Source organism: Pinus tabuliformis, chromosome J, assembly GCF_031772625.1.
Source record: "Pinus tabuliformis cultivar Carrire ecotype Pingquan chromosome J, CPIR1, whole genome shotgun sequence".
Lineage (NCBI taxonomy): Eukaryota > Viridiplantae > Streptophyta > Pinopsida > Pinales > Pinaceae > Pinus > Pinus tabuliformis.
This window is the reverse complement of record NC_142295.1, coordinates 466,040,307-466,067,459: the sequence shown is the minus strand read 5'-3', so window position 1 is coordinate 466,067,459 and position 27,153 is coordinate 466,040,307. Positions and strand designations below refer to the sequence as shown.

The following is a 27,153-nucleotide window of genomic DNA, read 5'->3' as shown; positions in this document are numbered from 1 at the left end:
ATCAGGATTTATTCCCTGACAAGTGGTCTCTTTTAGTTTGGCTGTGATGGATCTTCAAGGCTCCATGTTGGTCTTCAATGTCACACGTTTTCCATTGTCCTGAAACATAGGAAATTATCCCTGTTTTACTGGTCTTTGGTTTACCTCAAAATGTTCGAATCCAAAGAAGCATGTCCTTTATCCTTTAATTACCCAAAATAGAGAAGACTGCCACATCCTTGATGTGCTGTCCACCATTTCATGTACCTGTGTGATGACAAAACCTTTCAAAAATATTTTCCGCTTTGTCAATCATAATTGATCAACTGAATTGTAATATGCAGCTACAGCAGTTTCGTAGCGTGCTACAAAACTGTTGTGTAATTTCAAAAACACAGTCTTCCTTTCATAGCTAAATGATCGCCACTGTTCATGGCTTAAGCACCTTACTCCCTTGATCATTTTGACAAGATTTGCTTGCAACTTTTCAAGAAATAGATATTTCTCCTGAGGAAAGGATGCAATGACACCGATAACACCATTCACTGTTCCAAATATAACTGTATGAATCTGGTTAATACCTCTTCTCCTCCTGCATCAGAACTTCCACTACCAACCCAGTTAAACTCAAAATCCCTTTCACTATTGCCCTTCACTTCAGTGTTCATCCCCAAACAGGGATCAACTTCAGGGTCAGCACTTGAAGGTGTATTTGAACCACTTGATGACCTTTCTTTTATAACCTATCTACTGTTTGTAGTTTCTCCATTGGGCAAGTTGATACAAAGTGCATTATCATCCTATTCTTCCACTTGACAATTTGGTTTCTCTATCTGCATTTCTACATCACAGGACTCTTCATTACAGCTAGTTATGTTGGGATCTGAACTTGATGGTAAAACTTCTGGCAAACCATCAGCATGTCCAGACTTGGGACACGACAAACCTGGTATGCCAGGAAAGGGTGGAAAAACATTTAGCTATGAAGTTTGAACATCTGCCTTCATCTTCCCAGTTATGTCAGACAATGATCCGTTACCATTCAGTGTATTGATTGCCACACATTCTTCTGCCCCTCCTTCAACATTTTGCACTGGAATATGTCTCGAATAAATGGATATAGGAACAGAGGCTTGATGCTCTCTAGAAAGGGAATTCATGTTGTTATCCAATTCAGATAGCGGCTCATCCGAGTCCTGTTGTGCTGTATGGATTTCCCTGCAGGGCATATTTGCATTTGATTCACCACTACCTTCGAGCATACTGGTCTCTGAGTCTGATGGTGGAATATTGGATGTCACCCCCAAGGCATTCTCAGATTTAACTACTTTCATTTTAGCCTTCACACCAACATTATGCAACGATCCTTTCATCTTTTCCAACTTTGAATTCTCAGGAATTTGACCATCTAATGAGTGTCTCTCCTTCTTATGAGACGTAAACTCTTGGAAAGCTCCTTTAACATTAACATCTAAGCCTGACTCATTAGTTGGAACTAAAACCGTCTGGCCAAATAGCTTGAGACTTGATGGTGAAATGCTTGTACTGGATGATTCCATATTTGTTTCCTGCAAGTTGATGTTATCATGTGTTTGAAGTGGTCCCAGTCTTGCATTGTATGGAGCAAATGCTGCGTTCTTCCGAGTTTCACCACCTAGATTGGAACCTGCACACAATCTGTCAGGTGCAGATGAAACTGCTGATAGTGACCTGTTCTCCTCTTCATTTGTTGATGGACCAATTTGACTAGCAGTGCCTGCCTTCCGAGGATATGGATGGCTTGGCTTTCGTTTAGGTCGTGTATAAAAATCACGGATCTCAAGTGTGTCTTTCAGCTGGGTGAAAAATCTCAGAAAACAGAATATCCAGTACAATGAGAATATCCCTGAAAACTGAGCTCAAGATTGTTTACAAGGAATAGTTTCAGACTGCTCCAAATTCGAAGAATAGAAGCAAAACCCACAAGAACATTTCCCTGATTGCTCTGATACTATTTTGAAAACCCTGATTGAACGACCAAAACCGCTAAGTAAAATACAACTGCAAACATGTGCCAGTACCAAGACACCTAACGACCTAATGATGAGGATAAGCGGTCGGATATGATAGACGAAGTGTATAGGCTGACAACTGTTGATGGATTTTGATGGATATGACAGCTGTGAAAGAATGGCTATGGATTCGAACAAATCCCCAATTTCGTAGCGCAGCCAGTGCAAAATATGAATTATGCACTACGAAACCACCTAAAACATGTTGCGCTGCGAAACTGCTAAAAAGGATTTATGTGCTGCAAAACCACTTTAAAATGATTACAGGCGCTACGAAATCACCTAGACAATTTCGGCTTTGAAATGAGTTTGGACATATGATATCCATGTGAGATGTGAGACCAATGATAGACTAAAACAAAGAATTGACCCCTTTATACATACCAACAATACTCTTAACAAGACTCCTATTCAAACTATTTAGACTCTAAAACCAGATGAAAAGAATAGACCCAAAATTGACACCAACCCTTTGGCAAACAATCGAACTGATGTGAACAATTTAGAAATTTTTCTTGAGTGATAACACGTCGATTGCTCCAGCAGATAGACATCATCTGGGATATTGTAAGTCAATGAGTAAGGAGGCTCCATCGCATTAAGATGATGTACAGGTCGATACACCTTATCAAAGTCCCGAGAAAAGATCTAATCTGTGATTTTCCCAAATGGCTTGGAGTCTTCAAGAAACCCTTGTACAAGGGTCCTGCATGTTGCATACATTGAGCTCTGGGAGCTTTGAGGGCTTTCGGTTCTTACAGGAGCAACATACGACCACAGGGTGACTCACCCTCCCCTGGTGGTGTGCACTGGAACAAGATGATTTGATCTCTTGTGGGACAAGATGATTCGTTGTCTTGTGGAACAGGATGATTCTCTCTCCTATGTAGCAAGATGCTTAGTTCTCCTGTGAGGCCTCGATTGATGTGTTCTCCATGGCAGTTGTAGGAGGATTGATGTGTTCTCCTGTGAGGACAGGATTGATTAGTTCTCCTGTCGAGGCATCCTACCCATGCAGTCTAGGACCCATGGGAAGTACCTCTCATCTGATCAATGAAGAGGGAAATGAAGTTAGGGACCATAGTAGTACCAATGGACGCATCGTTGTATCTACTGTACTCCCTACGCTAGGATGACCTCCATTGATCTGGGATCAGTGATACTGGTTTGGGACTAGTGGTAGTAGTTGTACCATACTATGACACTGACTTCGGGTCAGTTGAGATTGGTCTGGGACCAGTGGTACATACTCTGAGGCTGACTTCGTGCCAGTGCAGTACTGGTCTGGGACCAGTGAGAGTGGTACATACTATGACACTGACTTCGGGTCGGTTGAGACTGGTCTGGGACCAGTGGTACACTCTCTGAGACTGTGATACTGGTCTGGGACCAGTGGTAGGAGTGGTACATACAATGACGCTGACTTCGGGTCAGTTGAGACTGGTCTGGGACCAGTGGTATGCACTCTGAGACTAACTTTGAGTCAGTGGAGGATGATACTAGTCTGGGATCAGTGGAGTTGTACCCACTATAACGTTGACTTCAGGTTGGTTGAGACTGGTCTAGGACTAGTGGTACATACTCTGACACTGACTTTGAGTCAGTATGATACAGCCTCGATCATTTCTTCTTCTTCATAATTCAGACAAAAGCAGAGCAAAACAGAACAATGCAAGAGCAGAGCAGAACAGAGCAGAACAATACAGATCAGTACATGGCAGAACAAGATAGAGCAGAACAGGTAGAATAGAGCAGAGCAGGGAAAGGGATAGGCTGTACAGGGCAATGCATTTGATGGATGAATAGTAATGACCGATATGCAGATGAAGTTCTCCCTAGTTGAGAGGGACTGTTAAAATTGGAAACTAGGGAAAAACTTCATGTGGGTCATCTATTCATGGCTGATAATATTTTTATTAAATTCCTCTCATCGAGAGGTGTAGGATTGATATAAATATCATCCGATTCTGATAAGTATTCATGAAGATATGAATTTATTTTGATTATGGAATTATTATCAAGCCGACCAACAACTCATGTAGGCTTAGAAGCCCAACAGTCGCATATATTCAATCACCAACATTGTGTATAAATATAGGATGACTTTTCCTCATTTGGACTCACTCATCTCATCACATCTCTCTCTCTACTGCGCAGAAATGAGTCTCTTCTTTATTGCGTAGAAAAGGGTCTCTCTCTCACACATGTGAAGCCGGAAGTTGTTGAACATTAAGCTGCAACTGCAGATCCAAAGTTTGACTAGAGTTGACCATTATATCTCCTCCTTAGAACTACGTTATAGTTCCATCTGGATCTCCTCTAAAAGCTGCAACTTTTGGTGGTGGAATGAAGTCAATCCGACGAACGGTTTGCAAGATATCGACTGCCCTAGTTTGAAGCCGGAAACTTCCGAAACTGAAGCTGCAACTGCAGAAGTAAAGATTGACCTGCTTGTACTAGAAGATATCCTCATCTAAACTATGTTGTAGGTTCATCTGAACCTCCTCTGGAAGCCGCAACTTTTGGTGGTGGAATCAAGCCAATCCGACAGTTGGTTTGTGAGATATCGTCTGTCCTAGTTTGATGATGAAGCCGCTAATGCTGATGCTACTGATCTAGGGTTTGCTACTGCTGATATGAATCAGATTTATTGTACTATTTCTCTCTGCTGAATTCTTGAACATAAAAGAAGATTTCATCAAAGGTTTTCCCCACACATTGTGTGGTTTGTCCCTGGCTAGCCGCCACATCTTGTGTCTCTTGTCTTGGCTTGTTTTCTGTCGATCGTTTAATGTTCTATCTGCACTTTACTTTATGTACATGTGATTGCTAATCTGTGGAATATAATAAGAAAAAGAAGTAAACTGTTATAAGCATAGAACATACAATAACTTAACATTTCTTGACCAAAGCTTTGAACTCACAAAACTTTGGGAAAGTTTGGTCCTTCTTCTGCATGAAATAAATCCAGCATTTACGAGAATAGTCATCAATGAAAATCACATAATACCTTTGCTCCGCTGTGGATGTTGTCGAGAATGGTCCACACAAATCAGTATGAACTCGCTCTAAGATAGCCTCTACTAGACTATCTTGATCATGAAAGGAAGACTTGGTGTACTTTCCCAAGGTACAACCTTTGCATGTGTCAACTTGCTCAAGTTTACCTTTGGGAAGTCTTGTAGATATCTGTTGCATTATCTTCAAAGCCCCATGATGCAAATGGCCCCACCGTCTGCGCCACAACTCGCCAATGTCTTGGCTTTGCACCAATTTTTCTTTTGTACTCAATGTTGCATAATCATCTACCTCTATTTTATAGAGATTCTTCACCTGAATCCCTATCCTCTTGGTCTGACTCGTGGCTATGTGTCTTAGGAACGCCTTTCCTTTACTGAAGACAACATTGTAGCCTTTTTCCTCCAACATCGCGACCGCTACCAAGTTCTTCTTCAGTCCAGGCACATACATCACATCTTTCAAGGTGAGAGGAGCTCCATGCTCCCTCTAAAAAGCAACTATGCCCACTCCTGAAACACTATACCTTCCATTGTCACCCATCTCTATGCGCATATTGACGTATTTCTCATCCAAGGCACTGAATAAATTTTTATCACTGGTCATGTGGAATGAGGCTCCACTGTCAAGATACCATACATAACCCATCATCGATGAAACCATGCATGCGATGAGGGTAAAGTCCATTTCGAATTGATAGGCTAATGCCTCACCTTCTGATCCTTCTAAGGATCCCTTCTTGGACTTGTTCGATGGGCAATTAGTCGCATAACGTCCCATATTGTGACATTTAAAGCATCTTACTTTAGACATGTCACCCTTCTTCCCTCCATGAGAAGAATTCGATTTGAGATGGGAAGCCTTCCCCTTCCCTTTCCTCGCCTTACTTGCTAAGGCCAGATTTTCTTCATCATCATTCTTGGATGAAGAACCATCTCATGTGCTCCTCCTGATCTCCTCCTACATAAGATTCAACCACAATCGTTCCCAATCCAGCAGTTTCTCCCTTCCATTCACAGAGTCCTGGTAGCTATTCCAACTCTTTGGAAGGCCAAGGAGAGCGAGGCTCACCATATCATCATCGGCAATAGTTATTCCCACACTGCCAAGCTCATCTCTGTAGGTAGTGAGCTTGTTCAAATATGTGGAAATAGTATCGCCCTTCTCCACATTGATTCTTCGAAGCTTAACCTTGAGCACCAATTTCCTCTGGTTGCTACTGTTCTGGTAGAGGTCCTTCAATGTCTTCCACATTGAAAATGGAGTATCCTTCCCATGGAGACTCGAGACAATATGGTCTTGAACTCCCTCAAGGATGATCTGTCTCGCCTTTGCCACACACTTCTTCCACTCAGCCAACTCTTGTGCATTAGTTGAAGTTGGCTTTGGGATTTCTTGATCAATGAATTCCTTCAAGCCATTGCCTTCTAATACAGCCTCCATTATATCTTTCCATGCTATGTAATTCAAGCTACCTTCCAAGGCATACTCGAGTCTCAAGCCATAGAACGCCATTGTCCAACCTTGAAGTATGATATGAATTCGATTTGCACCTGCAACCCTGAACTTCAAACTTTGAATTCTCTTCTCAGTATACTGTTCATAGCTCTGATACCATGTAGAAAATATGTGATAGGTTAACCCGATAATGCAATATAAATCAAAGTAGAATACTATAACCTACTTCTACTATCAATTTGCGGAAGCTTAAAGATCAAGCTGAACGTTATAACCAGAAGAAGAATAATCAATGGCACAATACGCATGAAAATAATTTGGGGAAAGTCTCAGATAAAAACCCCACACTATTGTATTATCATACATGGTGGAAATACATAGGAATTATACAAAGCCTTAGCTCTCACAGCTAGCCAGCTCTCAGTACAATCCTCACAGATGCTCATACGCAATCTTGGCTTCTCTCCAGCCTTCCTCTCTGCCCTCCAAGCTCCTATTTCCTTGTGATGTTCCTTGTGGATGATTAGCCTATTACCAAGTGGAAAAAGCAAACCTTCAAAACAGCGCAATCCTCAAGGATGAATCCTTGACTGCATGCATGAGTTTTCTCCACAACAAAACACATGCAACTGATAGTACATTGTCCTTGAACATTAATCTCAACTAGGTCTTTCTCATAATAGACATGCATGAGTTTCTGATGAGGGAATCTTCAGTTAACTGGAGTAAACTAGTTGAGTGCATTAATGCATCAATTGATTGTTAACTCACTATTAGTTCCTCAAACAATTTGGAACTAATTTAACTAGACTTAAATCATTAAACTGAGTTAATTAATTACAACTCAAATATAACTCAATCTTATCTCCTTAATTTAAGGGATAACTCTTACATGACTTCAGAAAGACTTCTAACTTGAATTTCTCCAACTAATTAATTTAAAATAAATTAATTAATTATTTCCAAGTAGCTGTTAAGACTAAATTCGATTTTAATTCACAATTTAATTCAAGGACAAATTAAATTGGAATATTTTCGTTGTCATATTTCAACATGGAGTTCAACTATTGCATTGCAAAATCCCCTTTCTTAGACATATGTTTCCTGCAAATTAGCTCTGCAAGTTCTGTAAACTTTGACATGGAAAGCCCGAAGAGAAGGTCATTACATATAAATTTGCAAAAAGAATATCAAAGTAGCAACACAAAGCAATTTTAAATTGGGTTGATTTTCATGTTAGTATTATTATTGAAAGCACGGATCTAAACATTTTAAGGAAAATTTAATCATGAGCATGAAACCATTTCTCTCTTGGTAAATTTTTTTCATAGGCTTACTGCTCACCTTAGAGTAGATTTAATAAAACTGATAATCATGGGCATATGTAAATTTCATTAAGGTTGCATTTTTTTCACATTTTTTATTTTTATCATAAGAGGAGATTACTTATGTAAAGCCTAGAATTTGGAAAAGGTCAAGACCTTTAAGGTAAATTATAACCATAGTTTTCAAAGATAAATTTCATATGTTTATGTTCATCTTTTACTAGTTTCCATTATGACTTTGGTCACAAATTTATTTTAGGTTCTAGTTGATCTAAGATTTTTTTTGCAAGTCCTTGAGAATTTCTTTGAAAATCTAACAACCCAAGGTTGCTAATATTTGGAATTCACTCGTCTCGTTTTGGTTGCTTTTGGGCTAGGCAAAGCATTAAGATACTAATCAAATTGCAAATAAGCTAAATCAAGGAATTTTTGAACTTTTTTTATGCCTTCATTAAACCCTTGCTAAGTTTTCAATTGAGTCTTGATTTTGAAACAAGAATTTTGTAAAGCAAGGGACATCTGATATAAATTCATCTTTTAATCATTGTTGTTGTCTAGATTTAGGAGTTTTGTTTGACTAAAAAGCCTAATTATGCACAACTTCGCAAGATAAAAATTCCTAACATCTCGACTTAAGTCAGACGCACTTGTTTTCTTCATATTTACTCTTTAGTTGAGGTATATTTTTATATATTGTTTGGCTAAAGTTTTCTATGAACCTTGGCTTTCCATTCATCTTATCCTTCTGGTTTGAATTTTCTTTTTCCATTTGCAATTTTTAAAATGTGGTCTTCCAATTTGTTTAGTTTGGAGTGAGTAATATTTCTGAAATCTTAATGGGGGAATCTTTCTTACGCAACCTTGGTGGGCATGCATGGGGAAATTTTTTACTCTCCCTTTTCAATAGGATTTCATCTACCTAAAAGTCATTTTTATCAAGTTTTCACCTTTTTCGTGCATTAATTGACCATGGGGAACATCAAGATTTTATTCATGTGGTATAAGCTCATCTTTATAAAGGAATGAATTGTCTCCATTTTTTGCTTCGAATCCCTCCCATATTCATCCATGTATAAAATTCTCTACTTTGGTAGATGAAGAGAACACTAGTGGGGTCAAACTCAAATGGTATTACATCTCTTGCTTTAAGTATAAAACCTCTTGTACCACCTAATTGATTAAAGTGGATATTGGTGGCCACCCTCCTATTCCACTTGGACCCCCACCATTGTTTCTTTCAGTTTCCTTAATTGTAGCACAAATTACTATTTTTGGTATTTTTTGGGTCTTAAACTTCCGAACCCATTTTGAGGCCTTAAACGACCTTTTTTTGGAAAATGGGAAGACTCGAAAAAAGGTGTGGCAATTACAAGTTTTCTATCGAAATTTATTGTCCTCGGATAGATCTTTCTAACGAGGTATCATATGCCAAAGTTATGACCCCAGGAAGTTGATGTACCAACTAACCCAAACGAGGCACACAGACTTTTGGTGCTTCATCTCCCAGGGTTAGGTTTTTATATGTTTAGGGTTTTCCATTATTTCTCAATAATAAAAAGGCCTCTGAGCCTCATTGTAACACAGTTCAAAAGGCATGTAACCGCTACACCTCTTCTTAGAGATAAGTTTTCATTCCATGAGCTAATTTATTTCCATTCTCCATGTAAATTGTTTTCAATACTTTGTTATTAATGAGTTATGTTTTCATTGTAGCTTTGTGTTTCTGTTTATATCTATATTTCTTTTCGTTCCTTCATAAATCTACATCACCTTCTCTCTTTACCCATGTGCTAAAAGCAATTCTCAAAATGTGTTAATCAAAAGGGTGGCAAAAGGAAGTTGAAGGCACATATGTCTGGGAAGTGTGTGCAAACCCACCGAAGTACTAAACAAGCTTGCTGGCAGTGATTCGATGCATACATGGTACTGAGATATCTTCGTCAGGGTACTGAATAGGCCTGCTGGAAATGAACCAATGTCGGTAGAAAAGAGGTAATTTTATATCTAATAGATGCGTGTTAATATTTAACACCTCCTAACTATCTTTACTATCCAATGATGGAGAGAACATAAGAGAATGATTATTCCTTATATTTAGATTCATTGTCTTAGAATTGGACACTTAAGTGATTTTATCTTTATGGGATTTTTTTACTTTTTTTTATCTTATGTGGAACCCTTGGGAATGGTGCTATGTGTGAAAAAAAATGGAAAGCTTTATTTTCAATCTTTGGTAAAACGTAGTCTTATTATCTTAACAAGAGATAATTCTTTCATCACCGTGTGTCGCCAATCGTTGTGGCCACAACACCCCAATAATTTTTGAAAATTTATTATGGGGACGCTCCATGTAAATTTTGGTCAAATCACTTATATGATACTTTATTTGGGATATTTTCACTTTTCTCGGTTTTCCACTTTGATTTCTCCATTTTGTGTGGTTTCTCGCCAACTTCCCAACAACTCAAATTTAGCTGAATTTGGACTTGTGATTTGAAAATGACGTTTGTTCAAAGTTTGGTTGAATTTCATTGCCCAGGCATTAAAATATGTAAATGTGTATCTTATCATTTTTATAAATTTGTACAGTTAAATATGTAATATAACTTATTTAATTAGTTAATCTAATTAATTTTAGTTAAGATAAATTAATTATTGTTATAGTTGAAATAAATTAATTATTTCAATTAATTAAGCTAATTAGATTACTTAGCTTGTAAATAACATTTTTAATTATTTAATTAAATTTCTATCAATAAATGTTGTTAGTCAATTAAACTAATCTAATTTATTTTAATTACACATAATTAATTTATAAATATTTAATTATTTTATATATATATATGCGCGCACGCAAACTAAAAAAAGCCAAAAAAATTCCTAAGAGGAAATGATCACAGAAAAAACCTCACAAAACTTCTCGGAGGTTTCTTCCGAAATCATTTCTCCCTAGGCCTCCCAACCATATCCTTCGGGAAAACAACATTAAAAGAGGTCATGGGGAACGTTCCCCAAACCAAGAAAGCATTTACCATATATAAATGTACAGAGATTTTTTGTTCCCAAGGAGGCTTTATACTACGTTACATTGTGTATATAAACAAGATCCGCAAGCAGCGGTAGTCCCTGCTGATATGCAACCCACGTTGGTCCACATCGTGCTTGCATGCAACCCACGTTGCCTCTCACTGATGTCACGCACGTCTTCTAGGTGATCGCAAATGCCCGCCGAGGAATCGAAGAGGTCGTCTGCCACCTCTCAGGTAGCTGGCTACCACCGCCTCTCAACTTCTTGCCACCAAACACAATATGAAATTAGTCTTTAGGTTTCCGGTGAGACTGTTGTTGGATAGGCTTACCTTTGTCAAATTACTGTATTTTCCAAAACTGCCAGAGATTGTTCCAGATAAATTGTTGTTATGCAGATAAAGAAGGCTCAAATTAGGAAGCCGGAATATGCCCTCCGGTATGGATCCCATCAGATTATTGCCGGAAATGTCTAGCATTATCAGTGCCTTCAATTCTCTGAGTTCCTCTGGAATTCTTCCCGTCAAGCCATTTTCAAAGAGATTCAGTATGACGAGAGATGTTAACTTTCCGAGCTCGGCAGGAATCAGTCCGGTTAAAGAATTATGTGAAATGTCAAGCTTCTGCAAGTTGGAACAGTTCCCTATCTCTGTCGGAATGTGCCCCTCAAAGGAATTGTGAAAGAGGAATAGGAGTTCGAGTCTCTTCAACATCCCCACTTCGGAGGTATGCTCCCTGAGATTAAGTTGTTTTGCAGCTGAAGCGACACCAAATTCGTCCAATTGGCTAGAAATCTCCCGTCGAGATTCCCCGTCAAGGAATTTCTAGATATTCCTAATTCCATTATGTGATCCAGAGAAGCCAGACCGAGTGGTATCGGACCCTGAAGATTATTCACTGACAAGTCCATGAAAGTTAGGCTTCTGCACTGGCCCAGCTAGCTAGGAGTCGACTAGACCAGTAACTTATTTAAAAATGGAACATTTTTCATTGTTCAGAAGAAAGAGTGTAATATTTTGCAAGCGGTGCTTCTCTTTTTTTATTTTATTTTGTATAACTGAGATGGGCGAAGGAATCAGAAAGGGTTGAGCCTCACTACTTACCTTCCCCCTGCCTTGGTTGGTCTGCAGCTTGCGTCTTCCGCTCCGTTGCTACACAAGTATTTTCTGCGTAGTATAAATAACAATGAAATCTTTCATGTAATTAATTATAACAAAAATATTTGCAATAAATAATTTGGACATTGTCATTACAACAAGAATATGTGCATGGAAAGAAAAGAAAACATTGAATGAATATGTGCTAACAAATTTACAGGCGGAACTTTTTGGGAGATGAAATCCTTCCACAAGCTCAACTTTGATGAGCATGAAGTTCTGGAATCCATGTTTGTTCTTCTGGTCATTACCATCACGCTAGCAAAGATTAGATATCTGTGTCTGCTGCCTTGTTTCTACAGGATTTCTCGACAGATTTTAAACGATGCTAGCAACCCCCTGTGATTTTTCTGTCTGTTTTACCAGGCCGGTGAAAATGGGTGCATTCGCCCTTCTATCAAGCTAGATTGATGCTACCACTAATCCTACATACAGGAAGAAGCGTAAACAATTTCAGGTATTTCATATTCAACAATAGAATTTTTTGTTTGTGACTTCAGCATGGGAATACAGAGGGTTGTGGTTGTTACCTCAAAGATCATTTCAATAAACGTGCCTGGAACAGAGATCATTTCAATGAATTTTCATCCCGGCAGCCTGAACAAACCCGAGCGGAAGCTAACATGCAATGGAATGAAGAGCAGAAGAACAACATGTTTGCGATGCAATGAAGAGAGGAAGAGGGCGTAAGAGGGTGGTGGAATGAATGTGGCAGCTGTAAACAATCCTGGCAACCAACAGTGACAAGTGTAAGCTTGTAAGCTCGACGGGTTTATGCGATGTTGTCTCAACAACTTTGAAAACGAAAACTTTGCTTCGACCTTTGTTTCAAAAACTTTAAATAAAATAACTTGCCCCAACCATCAGTTAAAAAACTTAGGATAAAATAGCTTCCCCTCGCTAAAAATAGCATTGGGGCACGTGAAGCTTGCAATAAGAGGCTCAATTCAAAAGTTTGGTTAAAATTTTCATAACGCAAAATTGTTAGCAATAAACTTTGGTTAAGCTCTGAAAATCTACAATTAGTTAATCGGTCAAAGTGATTTAATACCCGGTCAACGCTCGATCGAACGCTATAGTCCCTGCGATACCAGAGGCAGGGACTAATAATGGAGTTGGGAGGAGGCTCCACATTCCACATGCCCCTCTCTCCACTTTTTTCTCCTCACATTTAATGTATAAGCCCTTCCTTGGGGCATTTTTATTTGTGATTAATTGATTTGGTTTATTTATAATTTATTTTAATATTTTATTGTTTTCTTTGTTTGTTTTTTTTTGTTTTTGTTATATTTTTTTAATTTTATTGAATTAAAACATTAAAATTAATTGACCAAAAATGTAATTCTAGTAAAGAAATATCTTTGGAATTTATTCAGTCAAATGAGGCAAGCAAGAGCTTGTTGGAGAGTTTATTTCATGGAGAAGAATCTAGAGCTAGTTTCATGACTAGATTTGGTCATTAAACACTCCAAAAAAGTTAGCATAAGTGAAGGTAATGAAATTACATAAAAAAGATCAATTTTGGAGTTTGTTTTAAAGCATTTTAATTTGCTCAAAGGGCTTGTTGTTTCAAATTCGTTTCATATTAACAATTTTACTAGAGAATATATCCAAAGAGAATTAATGCAAAGCTAGAATTTTATTTTATTAATTTGATGAGTTAGATTTGAATTAGTTAATGGCTTTTCATAAATTTAGAAATCTGAGTTTTCTCTTGATTTTTAATTGGTTTTAATTTTATTTTTCGCAGATAATTTGTTGGAGAGGATGAAGCAAAGGGATCTTGGATCATTGGAATTGCACCAGCAAGAACAAGAAATAGATTCATTTCAACTAAAATCGGAAATTTGAGTCCTTCCTTCAACAACTCTAGTTTTGGGGAGATTTTTTGTAAGTTATAAATAATAATTTTGAGAAGGAGACAAGGGTTCCAATTATTTGCAAAAAGAGGGCTTTTTGCACTACTTTAGGGGACTGAATATTATAGAGAATTAGGTATCTTTTGGACCATATTTAAAAATATGTGTTACAACTCTGAAAATTTCATGCTATCATGAAATTTTCTAAGAATTTCACGTACTCAGAGAGATTTGATTAGATTTGAAACTTTTGTACGCTATCATCAAGGTTAAAGGCCAATTGATAGTCTTCTTTTAATTCAATTTGATTCAATTGTTGATCCAGATAAGTGTCTAATTTATGAGTTCTACACTACTGTGGATTCAATTTAATTATATGTTTATTTAATCAATGAAAAACTATATTTTCTTGTTGGATCTAATTGATATCAAGTTCAGAAATGAATTTGAATATATGGACATGTCATTAGGGTTAACTACATGATTGTTTTATGATAACTATTTCCTTAATGCAGTCATGTCACTGGTTTTGAATTCATTTTATTTGGATTTAGATGTATCTGCAGCAGAGATCTTATGACTATTCGTCAGATCGCTGAATATGTATACTTGCTTGAATTAGTAGTAAGTCCTAGAACTATTTCCTTCACTTATTGACTTCATTTTATTCTAAATTAAAATTTGGTCCAAACTTCATTATCTTGCTCTCGATTGGGGCCATATCTATATCTTCCCAATCGAGATAGATTTAGGATATATTTTTTGTTGCCTACATTTTAGAGTAGATTTGCATTTAGAAATTAATTCAATAGATTTTTAGAAGTATCCTTACGCATGGGAAAACTCTAGTGTGGTTTGGTTAAGCCCTTGTTTCAGCTTAAGGGCTGCTTCCTTGGAAGTGCACTACAAGGAGGTATTTTTGATTGTTTCTTCCTGTCGATAAGTAATTAGATATATCACAAGTTAGCAGGAAGGATGAGAGGGTAATTAGACCCATTAGAACCAGTCATAACCACCATCCCAAATGGATAAGGGCTTAAGTGGGGCCCTAATCGGGTGGTCTACCTAAATGCTAATTTTGGTCATTTTTTGCCATCAACATATCTCAAAGGAGATTTTTTGCTTCCTTGAAAGATATCGAGTGTTTTTATTACCATGATCTTGGACATGTTGTAGCAAAATGTAAGAGAAAGTAAATGGTGACTAATCAGTGGAAGATGCAACAAACAAGAAGGTTCCCTCAAGGAAGAAAACAAAGAAGGCAATTTGCCACCAGGGACATAAGTCATTTCTATGGTTATTGTTATTTGTGTAATGAATTTTGACATAAAGTTGTTGAATGCAATGTATGTAAAGAAGAGTAGGAATAACTCAAGAAAATACACACCATTCGCTCCATTTCTTGGACAAACAAGGTGTTACAAATGTAACAATCTTGGACATAAAGCCAAAGATTGCAAGCTACCAAATACACTAAAGAATTCAAAACATATGATGGAAGAAAAACAAGGCAGGCGAAACAATTAGTCAAAAACAAATGCATATAAAAGAAGGTAGAACAATAAGGTGTGGAAGAGGAAGAAAAAGGAGTAGCCAATGACTTTAATGAATTGAAGTCAGCTTGGTCTCTAGGGGAGATGCTCATGAAATCAAAGAAGAATATTGTTAATGTCATAGTTAGAGGAGTAGTAGTCATGAAATGTGAAATATCGCAGGGGGGAGCAACCCCAAAAGTTGACAGCATTATGGGAATGAAAAAAGAGAATCCCTATGAGAAATGGAAAAATAATAATAATAATTAATAAATAAATAAAATTGAGATGGCTTGTTTCAATAAGAACAATGTTTGCAACAATGAGAAATATTATTGTTGCCAACTACCAGAACCAATCTCCATATTATACTTTCATAAATGATCCAGGTCTGGGTGTGACGAAGGACCCTTCCAAGACCTTTTACTTTCGTGATGTGTTAAATTGCATTTTAAAGGAACATTAATGAATACATCTGTAGGCGGAAAAGAAGAGGAACATATCAATCATCAGCACATGAAAACATCATATACCTCACAACCAAGGGCCATCTGAAGAAGTGGATGTCACACTGCTAAAGCTGCTCGGACCATCGATCTCAAGGCATCGATCGTATGAAGATGACTACTCGCACATGAATGTGGACATCTACACTAGCACTTAGAAAATTAGCTAGAAGAAGAAATGAGAAAATAAGAAATATGAAGACACCATCATATTTTTTGCATCGAGTAGTGCTGAATTGACTGTCTAAAATCCAAATTCTGAGAAGTTGAGAATTCTGGGCTCAAGGAATCTTTTAGATTCCCCCAGGATTTCTCAAAGATTTTATTCCATGGATGGACTGGAAATCTGAAACTCAAATGGCGAATTTGATCTCGCCATTGCGATCCCTGCGGAAAACCATGAAAAACAAGTATAAAATTGACTATAATCTAACATGACAAAATTTTACCTCCTTGGGAAAATTTCAAGGCTCATGGTTCTGCTACCTATTTTCGCTGAAATCATAGTTCCACGTGTATTCTGAAGATAACCGAAAATGCAAAACTTTGATGGAGAAACAGACAGCATCGTTGCGCTCGTGTCGATGAGAGGTGTAAAAACCATATAAAATTTGTCAATTTCTGACAAAGTGAAGATTTTGCCCTCTTGCAAAATTCATGGTCCCTGCATTAAAATATTAATTAATTGCCTCGAAAAGCGTGTCCGCCTTCTGCCTCCTTGAACTATGTGCAAAGGTAAAACTCTGAGTTTAAATAAAAAACCCTGGTTGGATTTACCAAGATGAGCAATTATGGCTCAATAGTAAAAATATACGTTGGTTGAGGAGAGGTTGGGGGATCAAATCTTGCCTCTCCATATATATTTTTATAAACCAAAATGATGCATTAATGGGGGTCGGGTCCGCATTGGGCAGCCCGCCCTTTAAACCCCGCACTGACACAACCGTATATGAAATCGGCACGTTTACATATGTCGGTGGATTAAAGTGATCGGATATGGTGGTTGACATATATAATATCGGTGATAAAATCGGCGATCGGCGCATTTGAGGTATCAGCCATTGGCACTATATATGGCGTTGTTATCGCATATATATCGGCACGATATGTGGTGGTTTCGCCGATATATATATCGGTGATATATAATATGGTTGGTCTTTGGGGTTTGGGCCAGGTCCACCTTTGATGGCCCGCGCCCCGTAATACGTGGATATATATATATATATATATATACATATATATACATATATATATATATGTATATATATATATATACATATATATATATATATATATATATATATATATGTATACATATATATATATATATATATATATATATATATATATATATATATATATATACGCGATAGAATGTATGGAGGGTTCCGCGGGGGTAACAGCTGCCGATCCTAAATATATGTTGATTGTGATTGCGATTAGGCCGGCGGGGGTTATGGCTGTCGGTCTTAACACATATATGCGATTTGTTGTTTAAAGGGGCGATTAGGCTGGCAGGGAGTTATGGCTCGTCGGCCTTAAAATAACTTTGGTTTATGGATGCGATTTGCGATTTGGCCAATGGGAGGTTGTGGCCCATCGGTCTTATAATAATCAAAATATATATTTTGGATTTTTATAAAGAGAAAGGTGTTTTGAAACTTCTAGAAAATAAGGGTCATTGGGAAAATTAACGAGACAACAATTTCGACCGATTTTGGGAGCTAGGTTCATGCCTTGGGGTCAGTCAAATTGTAGGACACTTAAACCTGGCCCCGTAGCGCAACTTTGACCAAACTTTGACTAACCCGTTCTCCCTCATACGAGCTCAGTTTGATGAACCATTCGCACCTCCACGATCAGGGCGACGAGATTTACGCTATGGTCCTAATTCAAAGTCATTCTGAGCACTTTGATTTTTGAGCCCTCTTTGTCCTATGTGTCTTTCTAGAGCCACCCAGATCAATAAATGATGGAAAAAGAGGAAGTATTTTTGAAGCACTTGCCGATTCTTATTTGAAGAAGAATACATAGGACCCATTGTTTAAGAAATTTGTGACACCTATAAGGTCAATCTTGAGTGTCTAGTATGTGGGGTTTATGTGAGTGTATTACATATGGTGAACTACTAAAATTTAACATGATAATTGTGATGTATGAGCTTACCCAGCACTTCAATCCACATTGTGCGGAAGCATGCAATAATTTATGAGTCATTTACAAAGGCAAGGATAATTTTGACAAAGTTATGGAGTGCTAAAAGATGGATTTGTTGATCAAATCTAGTTTTTTCACATTCTCCTAATAATCTTAAAGTGGTCTCATTGTCCAGGGTAAAATGGATCTTGTTGCAAGCATTATTGAAAAGGCTATAATGGAAAATCCTGCATATGCAAAAGCTTATAATAATCTAGGGGTTTCGCACAAGGATGCGGGTAATATAATGTTTCAGATAGAGGCATATGAGCAATTCCTGGAAATTGATCCAGACTCTCATAATGCTGGTCAAAATCACTTGTTATCCATGAAATACATCTAGAGGGCGAAGATGATGAGCTTGATATTGCACATAAGGGATGGGGTAAGCAATTTATGAATCTCTATCCTCGGTCCTGGGATAATCCTATGGACATTAAATGGGCACTATTTATTGGTTATGTATCATCATATTACTTCAGATATTCAGTCTCCTATTTCAAAGAAACACCTCTTGCATGCCATGATTATAGAAATTACAAGGTGGTCGTTTATTCTGCGGTTATTAAGGTAGATGCAAAGACACATAGTTTTAGAGAAAGAGTTTTGAAGAAAGGTGGGATTTGGCAAGGTATCTATGCAATTGAAGAGAAGAAGGCCTTCTCCAGTATATGCTACATGGATTTGATATCCAAATACAACTGGTTTGCAGATTATTGATTATTGATTTATAGATTCATTGGTAGATCCTTTAGACACAAGGCAAAAGCATGTGGTAGAGCTCGTAAGACTGCCAGGATGCTTCCTCTGTTATACACCATCTCCAGAAGTAGATTCCGTTGTAGAAACATTGATTATTTCTAATGGATTCATCACATTTGGAAGCTTCAATAATCTCACCAAGATAAAACAGCAAGATTTGTGAGACAATGAATCAATAAATGGTGTGTTTATAGGGACAAATGAGGAAAGGATTGCATCTAACGCAAAAATGGATATAAATCATGGTGCCATCAGGAAGGCTTCTCCATTTGTTGGCCCCCAAAGTTTAAAAAAAAAATACCCAAATTCTATAACATGAAAGCAAGAATCCAGATGGTCAACAATGTTAGACAAATTTCCAAGTTCAAGAATTGTTTTGGAGGTTGTGCGGATGACGAGCGTCGAGAAGTCTAATTAAATATGACAGGAGCAAACAAATATACAAACAATGCAGCATGACTCAATATCTGAATCTTGTTCAAAAAGAAATTCAAATCAAATCAAATGTAAATGAAAATTCAATGACTAAACATTGTGGAGAGAAGAATGACTAGAACAAAACTATGAGATTGAAAAATCAAAAACTACGTGACATTTAAATTGCGGAAGATAATTATAAGAGGAGACTGAAGGAAGCAAAATTTTGATTTTCCAAAGAGACTTCAGCGACCATGAGAGTATGTATTTGTAATGGTGTGGTTGTTTGGATATGTGCATTGAACAGTCAAAAAGGTAATGTAGTGCGATGATTATGACAAACAGAGACGGAGGTGATAAGAGACAAAATGGGAAGAGTCTACAGGAAGCAGTGGTAGAATGAAGCGTTACTTAGTTGGAATGGGAGTACAGAGGGAGGTCATGCTAGGAGGTGACAAAGAATTAGGTTTAAAGGTAACAAACAAAAATTTTGGAAGCATAACACATCCAAATGTTGTCAACAAATGCATCCAAATTATATCAATTGTTTATCCTCGATATTATATGTGAATTGGTATCATGTGTTATATTGACATTATATATATTGTTGTGATTATATATTGGCATAATATCATAAATTGGCAATTTCATGTGCTACAACTCGTTGCAATGTGTAATATATCACATATGGGCATTATCTATATATATTGCAACATATATACGACAACGTTGATATACTACGGCAATGGTTACAATGTTATATATTCAATTCATATTGTGCAGCGTCAGTATATAATGGTGAAAAGCGTTGAGAGTTTTACCAGATGACACTTGAGTTTGACAAGTCATATATATATACACACTACCTATCACAGTGTATACATAATTCGACCTATGTGTACACGATGCACATTTCCTCCCGTGGGAGTCTTAGCATTGGGAAGCTTATGCCCTTCCATTAGCAAACTACCAACTCAATGTTGGTTTGTGCATCTCCATCTTCTCATATAACTCTCTTCTTATAATGAATTTAGAAAAAGAAAGAAAAAGTCTCCTGGAAACTCTTCTCATATAACTCTCTTCTTATAAAGAATTAATTAAAAAAAAAAAGAGTCTCCTGAAAACTATGTTGGAGCGAGACCATACTGAAGCATTAGCGCCCACTATTTAACATTCATTCTCCTACTTGGATTTCCATATTCATCCAAATTATAAGCTTATCCGATGATCATATTCATTGAATAAGTTGCTAGAGTCTCATATTGTTCAGAACATCAGTGTCATAATTTTTCAGTGCAAAAATCACTATCAACTGTACTGGATCCGCATAAAATGACCATAAGCAAACCTACTCTATTCTTATTATTTTTATTTAATATTAATTGAATGTATCAAAAATTTACTTGTGTTATTATATGATGGCATTTTCATTGATATATTATATGGTGGTGTTTCACCAGGTGACATTCAATGGCCTTCCTAGGATTCTAAGCACGCTTAGATGCAAGCTGAAGTCGTGAGTTCCGCAATATAAGTTCATACAAGGATGCAGAAGACATCATTAGTGGTAGGACTAAAGATTCATTGGGATGCTACATATGCAGATGAGCTAGCAACTTTCATTAGCATGGGACTGTGGTTGAGATTTACGATACATGGCATCGGAACTATGGTTAAGAATTAGTTATGGTAATGAATCGTTAAAATAAAAGAATACCCCAAATCTCAAACTTGGTTAGCTTCATCAATAAAGAATAGTGTTCAATGAGTATTTCCAATTGATAGTTTGGCCTTCCTTGGACAATGTTACAATACAAATAGATTTGGTGGTGTTGAAGGTGCTACGCTACGTTATATATTGCTCCTTTGTGTTGCATTATAGTGTTGATTACGTTGATATTATTGTTGTAATTGGTGTTGATATATAAGGTTGCATACATGTTGATATATAAGGCACATAATTTAACATTGATGAGTGTTATATTGGTTGGTTATATTGGTACATTGATATTATACATGGAATTTGTTTATGTGAATTAGGGTTTTTGTTGGTGCATTATTAATTAACAAACATGTTGAGACAGGGTGGAATGGGCATAACCATTTCTACTTAATTGTGACCTGCATGTAGTTTTGTAGTGAAGGACATCCCTATCAATTCCCCATTTATCTTTGATCTCTAGTGGTATACAATGATTGGATGGTATTATGGAGAAATTCCAATCCAAGCTTGGTGTATATATTAAATGCAGCATTGATGTCAAATGTCTACAATTGCTTAGATGTGACTTGGCACCAATATTAAATATTGTTTATAGGGGAAACATATCACTTTCTACAAATCCTGAATTGTTGGGTAAAGATGTTTACAAATCAAACTATTGAGCATCATTTACTACAAATGCACTCACTTTGGCAAGTTAACATTGAATAATAGATGTCACCTATGGACATAGTTCAATTTTCAAAGAAAATATCTCCCACCAAATAATCATTCTTATAATATTCTTTGTGGTCTTGGCTATATCATTGAGCAGTCTCATTCCAAAATGAAGGCATCGCTAGAAGAATCTTCACATATGGATGTATAAATAGTTCTCTAAAGTCATATATGTTCAAATGCCAAATCCATCTTGAATGGTTCTAAAAGAAATAGCAATGTTGAGATAGCAACGCATCAAATGCAGCACCATAGTACTATATAGGGAGAGGTGAATGGGAAGCAATACAAAGAAGTGATCACTTTATTATGAATGTAGAGATGAAAAATACAATGAAAAAGAGTCGTAGAATTTGAAGAGTGACTCCTTGCATGCTGATGAATTTCATGGATGAATGAAGAGATTTCAAACAACAAAAAATAGTAGCTTTTTCATTGATGTTTCTACTGCTATCATTGTTTGGCTTTGTAATCAAAATCAAGGAAAAATACTAGTGTGGATTAGTGCATGCATCACGCTAGAGGATATGGTGTGTTTGTACTAACCATTTCTATGATGTGTGATTGAATAATAGACATGGAGAATACATTAGGTTGAAAATGTAGGAAGGTAATACTTGGGCTTGTCCCAAGTGTAGAAATGAGTCTGGACCTAGAGTTAGTAATTCAATTCATTCAAGGTTGTTTGATGCAAAACCTTAGTTCAACCTTTAACCATTTGTACTGCATTTAGCAGATATGGAAATGATGTCAATTGGTCTAAGCATAAGCATTTAAAGGGTCCATATTTACTTTTACTTACGCCATCATTTATGCAAAAAGGAGATCAGGAAATTATACACAGTCAAGGAGTTTACATAGAGGATGTTTACACAATTAGAGAATTTTCTTCACTCTTCATACCCATTTCCATTGATTTCAAAGGGGGAGGTAAGCAAAGGTATGGATAATATTTTTTTAAGACAAAATGGAAGAGGAACACAGTGTTGCCATAAATTCGAAAAGGGAAGATTGTTGGCATTATTATTATTGATGGCAAAGGAACAGTAGGAGCAACAAGGTTGGCTTAGTATACTTGATGACTTGGTATGATTGAGATGAAGGTGATGGAAAAGAAACAATAGGAGTAGCAAGGTTTGCTTAGTATACTTGATGACTTGGTATGCTTGAGATGAAAGAGATGGAAAAGCAGCAACATGAGCAACAAGTTATGTTGCAGTTGATGTACAAGGTATGCTTGGTGTTTGTGATGCTGGGTGCTCATGATGCTTGACAAAAGTGTGGTAGAGGTATGCATTTTAATGCTTTCTATGTTTGGGTGCAAGGTATGTTAGATATGATAGAACTATTGACAATAGAATAAAGGAGCAACAAATTATCATGGAATAGTTGGTGTATGCACAATTGTGTTGATGAGTTAGTTATGGAAATGTAGTTGCATATATTAAGTTGGTTTGTTATCAAACATTATTGTGAAGCAAGGAAAATACATGATGCAAGGCAAAGGCATGAAGAATGTTGTTATGCTTTTGATGTTGTGATGATATAATTGTTGATGTATTTATAATGTATGTTGCAAAGTCTATGGCTATTATGATTGTTGATTTAGTCATTACATGTGGCCAAAAATAATATTCGGTGAAGCATTTATTTTATTTTAATGTTAAAAATCTTAAAAGGTGTGGAATGAATGAGTGGAATTCAAAGAGACAAGTATTTTTACTTCATATTCATGTTTAGAATATCAACAACCATCAAAGATTTTTTATAAAAATGTGTATGGTTGTAAGGCTAAAAATTTAGAGAGTTTTTTAGAATGTAAGAGCTTATTTGAGTTGCTTATCACCTTGCACATATAGAGAAGATGTGAATCATATTTGAGGAGAAGAACTAGAGAGAGAGATGAAGCTATGAAGATTTATGGACCAGGTAAGCAACACATTGTTTTCTTTATCTATCAGGGGATTTTAGTCTCCTTTCAAGATGCATCTTGATAAATAACATGTTGGAGTATGTTGAGGTAGCAACCTCCTGTGGGTTGTAGTATGTAGAAAACTTATGGGAGTTTCAGCTTCCTTGTATGTTGTAGCTTGCAGAAGAAATTGAGGTAGTAACCTCCTGTAGGTTGGTGCCTATAGAAAATCTAATGTAATGAGGGAGTTGGAGCTTGCCTTTGCATCACAACAATAACAAAGTCGTGGTTTTCTCCCTTTATGGGTTTCCACTTATATTTGGTGTCCATATGTGATGTTTTTATGTGTTGATTTTATGCTGTGGTTTACATGATTACATGTTTGTGTTTTAAATATGTTCATAAGGTGCATGTTATTGTTTTGAGGCTTCTGCGATTTGTATTTTGTGTGGAGTTTTCTTCCGGAATCATCGCATCCATAATTGTTTGAATCGACGTTTCGAGCCATCCATTGTGGCTCATCATCAAGATAGATCAATAAGTGTATAAGGCAAATCTCGATGGAATGAATAAATAGAGGTATGAAATAGTGATGGAACGGGAATGATGGTAGTCGACCATGTCTTAGGGAAGGTGTCACACGAAATTGGTCAAGGGTGCGGACACGACTGACCTTCCTAGAAGTCTAAGACGTTCTAATGACAAACAAGACAAAATGGAGTGATCTTTCTCTAAATACACCTTTTACAACATGAAAACAACAAGTGTTTAGGCTTACCTTATTCCAAAACGCTGTTGTTGAAGTCCGTTCTTGACGATCCGGATGAGCTCCTCCTTCAAGTCAATTCCTGCAACCACAAACAATCAAACAATTACCAAGCACTTGCATTTCATATAATAAAACATATATTCAACATGCAGACCAAGGAACACATGAAATAACTCATTAACACAAGCTATTGAGAAAAATAAACCAGTTTGTATAAATAACGAAACAAAGAAACTCTTACAACCTGGCCTTGGTGTTGTGCAAGTTCCTCCCAGGGTCCATCAAGGGTTTTCCTCTACTTTGACAAAGCTCACCCTCTTCCAAGTAGAATCAAGTAAAGACAATCTCTCCTCACAAAGGCTCTAATGGAAGACCTAAATCCTGTAGCATTTACCCAAAGAAAATGTATAGCTCCAACCTCCTTTCCCTCTGGCTCAATGTCTTTATTTATAGTGTTGTAAAGAGGTTATTCAGGTCCACTATCAATGGGATCATCCCCCTCTTTGGGTGGGATAGCTCCCTTATTGATGGGATAAGTTCCCCCTTAATAGAGATACATGAACCAACTGGAGGCGCATCCATTTCATCAAACCGACCTCTAGAATGTTCTAGAAGTAACCACAAGTAACTTTTTCAAGATAAAACTCGCGCATTTTGCCTTTTACAGAGGGACGCACCTGTCCCTTAACATACAGAGCGTCCATGGACGCAGATTTTGTGAACATGGTCAGCGTCCCCGCAGGTAAGGCTAGAGAGAACCTGCGACCCCAGAGATAAACATAGTTTTTACAAGACTTTCTCTCTTCTTTGAGTTTGAGATGGATAACAGAGGCATGAGACTTGCCTAAGAGGGTAGCATGACTGTTGATTTGAGCCATACTAACTGTAAGTAGTCAAGGTGACATTTTTTAGTGTAACAGATTGCCCCCTAAAGTGCGAAGCCTGGAATAGAGTAGGGTTTTGTAATTCTAGGAAGGGTGAAGCGCTTTATCATTTCAAGGATTGTCTTGTGGATGGCCTGGTTGGAACCTGCAATTTTCAACACAAAATACATGGATAAGATTATATCATCACTGAGGTAGGCATTCCCATACTCAGATTCAAAACTTTAACTAATGGACTAACTATTCTGATACAGGAATGATCTTGCAGTACATCATTTTTATAGACTTTTGTAGACACAGTATGGACGCAGCCATCTGTTTATGATTAGTCTACATAGATAATGAATACAAAACTCCTCGCAGCCTGGATGGTAGAAACTAGATCCAGGGTCTTCACTTCTACTTCCCGAATTGGTACGATTCTAGCCATGTGATTAAATGATTCGATGTCGAACATGTTAGAAACCACTTGATTACCAGTCGATGATGCAAACTGTTAACAAGCGTGAGAGAAACCACCAGTAATGTCAATGGTTCTCAAAGTACCAAGCACAACCCGTGAAATGTGAATAGATGTTTTGATGTCGAACACTTCACGGAATCCTTTGATCGAAAGTCAATGATGTAAACTGACGTCAAAGGCGAGAAACCTGCCATTGATGCATGCAGACTTCAAGGTACTGTCGATTCCTAAGTCATCTTTCTAGATAATGTGTCGATGTCGATAGAAAGCGACCCGTTGCAGGCAAGCCCACAACACGAAATCATTGTTCAAGTTGAAGAAATGTTGCTGTAAGGACTGACTCAGGGATGGTCAAATGGATGACAAGTATTTTGCAGATGAAAGTTTTTGCTTGCAGACCTCTTGAACACATAACGACACGACAGATGGGTTGGTGACGAATAACTCAAAGTTAATCCCCGGAACCCGGTTAAAGACTTTCAAAGTGGTTTGGTCAACTGTGAGGTAAAAGATTTCCCAACCCAGGTGAATGAAAAGTGTCGTGTTCAAGAGCGGTAATAAAGTTTCTTCTGAGACAAAAGGTGACAAATAGGTTCATTCTTCTCTTTTTTCCCCCACCATTTCTGGCAAGTACCTCTTTATTTTTAACAAGCTTGAGGAGGATAACATATGCTTGATTATAAGCTCATCCTTCGGACGAGTCCAACCTAGTTTAAATTCGAACCCTAGGAAGGAGTGGTTCGTTCCTGTTTGTAATTGAACAGGTCCTCTACTGTAAAAGTTTAACGAGCCCAGTATAGGAGAAACTCGGCGTTTTTCAATTTTAGAGAGTCTGAAAAAACTAAAGGAGACTCCACGTTGAACTTTTTCGTATATTTGTGTCCCTCAAGCCCGAAAAAGTATAAAATAATACCTGGGGGAACCGCTTGATCTTGCGACCAAGGAGTACTTTCATAATAGTGTCGTTGACCTGAAAAGTAAAAAGCGATCAAGGACACGTCGTTTTATTTCCTTATCGAGTTCGAAACGACAAAAACCCGGCAATCTTTTCCTGATTTTGCGGTCAGAAAAGAGCTAAAAGGGGACCGTCTTTTAATTCCGTTTTAACGAGTGAAAAAGAAACACTCGGCGATCTTTTCATGTTTTAGGAGTCAGAAAAGGGCTTAAAAGATGACTCTGATATTTTTGTTTGTGAAAAATTACAATTTCCCTCGAAATCCCTTTGTCCTGCACAAAAGCAACACATTACTCATACCTGTTTAAAATAGGCAAAAATACATTCAAAAACATCTTTTCATGGTAAAAAATGAACTAATTCATCCAAAAAACCTATAAAAAGACCTTTTACCATGTCATTTTTACCGTTTCACTGTTGAGGTTGAAAAAGGAGCTTTTGAC

The 27,153-nt window shown here is 37.2% G+C and overlaps 1 pseudogene; it reads right to left on the bottom strand.

The window, feature by feature from the left end:
- Positions 1 to 779: 779 nt before the first annotated feature.
- The window catches only part of LOC149227858 (uncharacterized), a 141,389-nt pseudogene continuing 115,015 nt past the window's right edge, over positions 780 to 27,153 (bottom strand).